Source organism: Myotis davidii, unplaced genomic scaffold, assembly GCF_000327345.1.
Source record: "Myotis davidii unplaced genomic scaffold, ASM32734v1 scaffold674, whole genome shotgun sequence".
Classification (NCBI taxonomy): Eukaryota; Metazoa; Chordata; class Mammalia; order Chiroptera; family Vespertilionidae; genus Myotis; species Myotis davidii.
Window position 1 is genome coordinate 576,325 of NW_006286674.1, and position 8,519 is coordinate 584,843.

Here is an 8,519-nt window from a genome sequence, read left to right on the forward strand (position 1 = left end):
ACAAGTGCCCTGACTGAGAATCGAACCATGACCTCCTGGTTTATAGGTCGATGTTCAACCACTGAGCCATGCTGGCTGGGCAAAACATATTATTTTTTTTAAACGTCCTTACTTAGCTGTTTAAGAAGTGGATCTCTTAATCTAGTCACTCATGATTTGGGCCTGCACAGGCACAAATATTAAAATCAAGCAATTCCAGGCAGGTGAAAAGGTGTACCCTCTTTCACTTTCAGGTCTTCTATTTGGTTAATGGTTTCTGTGAATGTAAGAATTCTGAGATTTCTCAAACATGAAATTTTAGTGTTACTCAGTCTTATACTTCTAATTTGTCCCAAGAGGGAATGTTAGCATTTGGTGGCATGACTTGGGTTATGTCAGACCATCAGTAGGGACACGGATGTTATGGTTGAACCTGGTTGGAATCCCTAGCTCCTGTTTGGGAGATTTGTCCAGCAGGCAGAGCCCTGAGAAGGGAACTTTGGAACCAGCAGGACAGATGGGTGACTCTTTTGAGGTAGACTTCAGCCTGTGGCTTTATATGAAAAGAGAAAGTAAGAGGACAGAAGAAAGGTAGAAAGGAAGGGAGGGAGGGAGGGAAGGAGGAAAGGAAAGCAGGGATTATTATCGGAGCCAGGCAACTTCTTGAAATAAAAATTTCCTATTTCCCTCTGGAGAAAAAAAGAAAGACTAAGAGTTAAAATTTGGGAGCTAGATGGTGAGTGGCACCTGTTGTATCTAGAGGCAGAGCTATTTACATAACAGCACCCCAGGCACCACTTCAAGGACACACAAGCTGTCATTCTGTTCTGGAAACTTGAGTAGAGGGGACGGGAGAAGGAAAAGGAGCCTCAGCGAACTAACCAAAGCGCAGGTTGGGTGGATGAGGCTGCTAGTCCAGTGAGAGCACCCTAGGGTAGAAACCCTCACTCCATTCTTCATCCTTGTCAATCATCTAGTTCAGTTCTGAGCCAGCCAGCCAAAGTTTTACCCTGCGAAGGCTTTTTTGTAATTTGTAGTTGTCGACTGTAACTATTTTGATTCTTGTGACTCTTCATTGTGGGGAGCCGATATAGGGTTAAGACTCAGACTGACCTGTGGGCAAAGTCACAAACAATTCCCAGCTTAGAGGGCACAGTCCTCTTAGCATAATTAGGCTTGACCTTGTAACACTCCCTAGATCTTATCTGGGAAGCTAATGGGCTGAGGAAGTGCAGGAAGTATAACCATGGTGTAAACAACTGAATCTCACAAGAACAGTGTAACTTTGGTAACCACTACCTTGTTTACCTCTCACTATAAAATAAAGGCTCAGCTTGCCTTGGGATCTCTCTCTGTGGCCTCAGCCAGGCGCAGGGAAGATCCACGGAGACTAAGGAGAGCTAGAGAGTTCTGAACGCTGTCTCCGTGTAAAACATTCTTTGCCAATTCCGTCCACACCTTTGGGAACCCTTGGACCACTGGGGCTGGACCCCAGCACTTCATGTAAATTGGAGGTGGCTGAAAACCCAAGCCGGGCCTTTTAAAAAAATGTTTTTATTGATTTCTAGAGAGAGGAAGGAAGAGGGATGGAGAGAGAGAGAAACATTAATGAGAGAGAAACCTCATCAATTGGCTGCTTCCTGCATATCCCCCACTGGGGACTGAGCCCACAGTCTGGGCATGTGCTCCAACTGGGAATTGAACCAGTGACCTCCTGTTTCAAGGGTAGATGCCCAACCACTGAATAACACCAGTCAGGCCAAGCTGGGCCTTTTGGGCAACTTCCTAGGCTGCCCTCTCATTGGAACAGTTGGGGATAAATGTTATGCCAGAATATTTGAGGGTGTTTGCAGTCATGGCACTGGGAAGATCACCTAAAGGCGGATGAGATATTTCTTTGCTTAAAGGATCGAGGCCCGTACTTCTGTATTGGAGGTAAGACTGTGGATGGATAGGGGAAGATAGCTATATCTCTCACCCTCATCTATATATATATAAAAGCCTAAGCGAATGTCCAACTGTTCACCCGTTCGACCGTTTACCTCTTTAACTATTGGCCCGTTCAACTGTTCACCCAGTAGCTATGACGTGCAATGTCCACCAGGGGCAGATGCTCTGACCATTAGAGGATGGAGCCCGATTCCTCACAGAATCGGCGGTGGGTTAGGTTGCTGCTGGGGCTCTATTGGCCTCGAATCTGCTTCACCCGCACCCCAGCCTGGCCTGTGGGGATGTAGCCAAAACTGGCTCTCTGACATCCGCTGAGGGGTCCCGGATTGCAAGAAGGCAGTTTTGGCCCAATCCCTGCAGGCCAGGCTGAGGCACTCCATTGGTGCACGAATCTGTGCACCAGGCCTCTAGTATGTCATAATAGTTGAAAAATCTTAGTGGTATTTGGTGTGGTGGTTGTGTTTGTGGAGGAGGCAGAGGGTTTTGGTCACTGACATGCATAGAATGTGGGTTAGCTCCAGCTGTGTGTTTAAAGGGGGATTTGGACTGTCATTATAGTTTGTCTGGACTTGCCTCCTCACTAGCTTTCTTGCCTCAGTGGCACCAAAGCTGCTCTGCTGACTCACAAGAGCTGACTGTGGATGTCTTTTCCTAACTCTGTAGTCAGTGACATCAAATTGATCAGCTTGAAACTGGCCATGCTGGGAGTATTTACACTACAGAAATTGGCAAGTGCCACAGATGAAGATTTTTGTTTTCCCCTAAAGATCCAATTTATCAACATTGCACGTCACTGCTTCCATTCCTGTCCCTCTCTATTCATTTCTTTCCACAAATGCGGTGGTCCATCCATGGATAACCCTGATTGTCTTCACCTCATGTTTAAACCAGGGTTCCTCAAACTACGGCCCGCGGGCCACATGCAAATACAAATATTGTATTTGTCCCCATTTTGTTTTGTTTTTTACTTCAAAATAAGATATGTGCAGTGTGCATAGGAATTTGTTCATAGTTTTTTTTTTTAAACTATAGTCCGGCCCTCCAACAGTCCGAGGGACAGTGAACTGGCCCCCTGTTTAAAAAGTTTGAGGACCCCTGATTAAACCATCCAATGTCTTCCTATTGCTCTGAAAAAGACCACAATCTTCACCATGGCTTATGAGGCCAGCCTACACAGTTTGGCCCCTACAGATCTCCCCTGACTTTTCTTGCATTCTACTTCACCTCACTATATGGGCCCCATCAGTTCTTTCTAAGGAGCTTCAGTTTCTCACAACTTCTTTGTTCTATGGTGATAGAGCCATTTGCTGCTCACCAAATATTCAGAAACTTTCTCACATTTCCCAGCCCACTTGCAGTTGGGTGGGGCCATGTGATCAGTTCTGATGAGTGAGCTGTGAGCAGCAGTGACACTTAGCAGAAGATTTAAGAGCTATCCTTCCAGCTTTCTCTTCTGCAGCTGCAATTGTACAGGCCATATGTTGAGGCAGCAGAACCACAAGATCACTTGGTTGGTTGCTGAGTCAGCACAGAGAGGACAGCTGTCTTTAGAGAGCTGCCTGATTGTCTGGGCATGAGAAGAAAATAAACATTTGTTCTGTGTAGCCACGGAGAGCCAAGATAATTTTGTTACTGGAAAATAATTTAATCCAGCAGTTCTCAACCATTTGGGTGTCAGGACTCCTTTAAACTCTTAAAAATTATTGATGATCCCAAAGAGCTTTTGTTTATGTGGCTCATATCTAGCAATATTTCCATATCAGAGATTAAAACTGAGAAATTTTAAAAATGTACATGTTAATTAATTTAAAAATGACAATATAAAACCATTACATGTTAACATAAACATATTTTTAGAAAAAAATGGCTAGCTTCTAAAATAAACTAGTGAGAATGACCACATTTTACATTTTTCAAATCTCTGGATTAATTGAAGACAGCTGGATTCTCATTTCTGCTGCATGCAGTCAGCCACAATCTGTTTCTTTGCTGTTGTTGAGGTACATGAGGAACATTTGGCCTCACACAGAAATGTAGTTATAAAGGGGAATTTTAATAACTGTTTTTGATGGCTTTTGGAATACTACCTCAAACTTGACGAGTGGTAGTTTCTTAAAAGTTAGTTACAATATGTAATCTGAAACCAAATTAATGAACTTTTCATACAATCTTGCACTTTGAGTGAATCTTTTACCTGTGCATGGTTTGGTAACTTCATGCGTTGCTTATTTGGAGAAGATTGGTTCACTGAGTTACAGAGATCTTCCAAATGTTGGCATATTTCATTATACAACATATTAAAAATTACATTAATTACTATTAGCATCCATCTCATTGGAATCTTCAAATATTAGGAATTTGTCAAGCTCATGGTAGTAGCCACAAGTTTTCTAAAACTCTAATTTCTGTTTGAAAGCTTCGGTTTTATCATTGCCAACAAACACTGCCTGTTATCTCCCTTGAAGTGACAGTCTCACATTATTCACTCTCAAAAAAATAAAAGTCTACCAAGAACCTACGTTTGAAAAACCATAGTTTGTCAGTAGTTTTTTCTCAAGTAAAAACTGTGTTCCATGATAAAAGCAGCCAGTACTGGTTACAATTCAAAAATCAAGTGCTTTTCCTGGAGACAACCATCGTACTCCTGTATACAGTAGACGTGCTTTATACGTATTTCCCATTTGTCACACAACATTAAGAAGATGTGTACTCAAGGGTAGTGATTTTTAGAGAGAGTGAAAGGGAAGAAGGGAGGGAGAGAGAGAGGAAAAAAAGGAGAGAGAGGGGGAGAGTCAGAGAGAGAAAGAAATATCGATGCCAGAGAGACACATTGACTGGTTGCCTCCAGCATGCACTCTGACCAGAGGCAGGGAGAGAACCCACAACCCAGGCACAGAATCCCTTCAGTGTGCAGGCCAACACTCCAACCACTTAGCACACCGGCCAGGCCAGGAATCAGTATTTTAAAGAGCTCTCGGGTAATTCTGGTATGCAGCCAGAATACAGAACTGGGCTGGAAAAGAAGTAGTGGACTCCAGTGTTCATGCCAGAATATTTGAAAACCAGGTAAAGAGACCCTGAGAAATTAAGATCTGACTGTCAGTCACAACCATGGCTGTCAGTGCTAGAGAAGTGTGCATGGGATTGGGGCCAGTGCCACTCCCGCTTCCTGAGCCCTGGGGCCACCCCTGAGTGGTCGCAGCCTTGTGCTGCTTGAGTGCTCCTTCCATAATCTACCTTCAAAGCAGCATGATCTCAAAATCTGTTGTTCATACCTTTCAGTTACTTGAACCAGAGGCATGATGCCCTAGGAAGACAGGTGTGTGATTAAATTCTGCTTACAATGGAACTCCCGAAGGGGGTCACATGCTGAGAGGGCTGGGAGCAGCGCATAATAAGCCCTTGTTTATAGTTCAATTAGAGTTCAATAGCTCAACAACTCCCTTCTCCTGCTTCTGCTCCCCAACCTCCCACCCAATGGTTTCCTTCTAATATGGTTCTTTAAGCTACTCTCTAATGATGGGGTGGGTACACGACCAGGTCAAGTTATGCCTTTAATGGTGTTTACACAGTTGAAGTAGCTCAGCTTGTTAGGCCACGGAGCTGCAAGGACAGGCAGAGCATCTGCTCAGGGCTCTGTTAAATTAACCTTTAGTCAGTTTGCCCTAATTGATCCAGTGCTTCCCTCCCAGGGCATTTTAAGTATTTAAAAGCGTGTAATGAAAGATCTGACTAGTCTGTAACTGTGGTGGTTTAAGAGAACTGCTATAGTATTCCTTTTGAAATATCTTGCTGAATTAAGAAGTATTTAGGAAGTATTGGGCTGAACATAAATTAATTAATTTTGGATGAAATTAGTCTTTATAAAATGTGGACCAAAAAATGTATGAATGTGAAAGATCTTGTTTTAGACTCAAGGAAGAGTTGCTGCAGCACTACATCTGTCCACCTGGTCAGAACACTTGTAGGAGCCTCTATTTTCCACCAACAGAGGGACACGTGGTGACTTCCTACGGCGGAGGGAGTAGACTTCAGAGAACTGTCCCAGGTTCAGATTGGGCTCCAGCTGTGGCCGGAAGCTTGCCCGCCAGAGGACAATGGCATGGATGGCATGTGATCTGGAAAGGGCGAGCCCCAGGTGAAAACCTCAGCTCTCCACCTACTGGCTTTGTGGCCTTGGTTAGTCTCTTAACCTCATTAAGCTTCCATGTTCACATCTGTAAAATGGGGGTGATAATCGCACCTACCTTCCAGGGTTGCTATGAAGATTAACACAGATAATCCACTATAAGTACACAGTACATCTTAGCAAAACAAAAAACAAAGCAAGACAAAACCAAACCCAGTCAAACAAATAAAACCAACAAAAACAAGAAACCTTGAAGAATCAGATGCAACTTTTTAACTACTTAAAACTGCCTCTGTCACCTTCTCTCCCACCCTTATCTGTAAGCATGCTAGTTGCAGTGACCCAAAAGCACACACATATGTATAAATAAATGCTATAGGAGCCTAAAGTTCAAGTGCCCACAGGAAGTTCAGCACAAAACTGCAAACTGAGGCCAGGCCCCTTGAGGGCTGCTGCTCCCAGAAGAGACTCCCAGACTCATGAGGGTCCCTGAGTGTCCCTCCTGAGCACACACCACATTCCCCAGCCTCTGCTGCAGTTCGATGTCGCCCCCGATTAAACTCTGGACCATGGAGTGAGGAAGGCCTCTTCCAGCCCCGGCCTGGGCAACCCTCCCAGGTACAATCCTTGCTCTCTTTTTTCATTTGCTGGCTGAATGGAGCGAACACCAAGGACACCAAGAGCCCAGGAGAGGGCCAGCCCGGACTAAAGAGGGAAGGCCCACCTCCTTGCTGACCTTGGACTCTGTCATAAATGAGAAGAAAATTCTTAGCGTGTGAAGCTACTGGTACTTGTGGTGGTGGTTGTAGGAGTTTGCCTATCTTGATGGGTACAATGGGCTTTTCTATTTTTTGCTGGTGTCCGCAGGGTGGGTACAGCACCAGATAGGCAGTCAGGAGAGCTGGTCCTAGACTAGGCTCTACCCCTCACTTCTTTTAAATTTTTTGTTAATCCTCACCTGATGATACTTTTCCATTGATTTTTAGAGCGAGTGGAAGGGAGGGGGAGGGAGAGAGAGAGAGAGAGAGAGAGAGAGAGAGAAACATTGATGTGAGAGAGATCCATCAGTTGGTTGTTAGGGTCAGGGATTGAGCCTGCAACTCAGGTACATGCCCTTGACTGGACTCAAACCTGGGACCCTTCAGTCTATGGGCTGATGCTCTATCCACTGAGCCAAACCTGCTAGGGCAGCCCCTCACTTCTTGATGGACCTAAAGGGTCTCAGCGTCTAAAAAGCTGAGCGTCTGAAAAGGTCAGTGATTCCTTCCTCTTTGATGATGACACAACTGGCTCTCTGCCTGTGCAGGGACTTGGCCAGGAAAGACCTCGGCTGAGCCCTTGGAGGGAGGTGCCAGCTGCCTTTCCCTCCTCTCCCTGGAGCTTGACTATGTGCAGCTCAGCAGCTCAGCACACGGCGGACTCTTTGGCTGTCACTTAAACTAATTCCATGACGGTGGCCAACTCCATTAACCACTTTGCGCCTCAGGTTCCTTAACCATGCAATGGAAATAGTAAATCACATACTGAAGAGAGTTCTAGTAAGAATCAGAAATAAGTTTTGTAAAGCAGCGGTCATAGTGCCTGACACTAGAGGTCATGGTTATAGTGCCTGACACTAGAGGTCACGGTCATAGTGCCTGACGCTAGAGGTCACGGTTATAGTGCCTGACACTAGAGGTCACACAACGAGAGGCTGCTGCTATTAAATTAGTGTGCTTAAAACTTGGTGCATCCCACAAACATCTCGTGAGAACTCACTGTGGCCAGGCAAATTGCTAGAAATGCAGAGGCAAATGGGTGGACATGTCTCTGTCCTTGATATATCAGTGCTCTGGTCCTGGCAACCTCTGACCTCCTCCCAAACCTCCCCCTCCCGCTGAACACACACACAGGCATAACACGGCTATCTGAAGTAGAAAACAAAGAAGTGAATTTTCAAAGGGATATCTGGAGCCAGATTTCTGCTTCTCACCGGTGTTGTTACATGAAGTCAGGTGTTCTTTCCTTAAAGAATTTCTCCCTCTTAGTCCAAGGGTTGGTGAAATTCTGTGGTTAAACCTTGGGCAGTAGTCAAATCTCAGAGGCTTTCAGTCAGTAGAAAAAAACAAATCCTCAGCTACAGCTGGAGCCTGACGTCTTTGGTCTAAGGGAGCTTGGAGAATAGGGAGAGGTCAGTGTTAAGAATCTATGTCCTACTCCTCAGGGTGGGAGAGAGGGAAACTGGAAGGCCTAAAGGGTGTTAAGATGAGGAATGGATAATGATATGTCTCTGCTTTTCTATTCTGATTGTAAGATCTTTAATAGTCATTCCACACACACTGTAACAAAGCTTTTAAGGACAAGCTTAAGAAGGATTAATTTATAAAGACCTAAGTGATAGAAACCTCTAAAATATAGTAAAGGGAGAAATGATACTCAAAATCACAGAGTTTAAAAGCTAGAGAGAACTTCAAAGGTTATC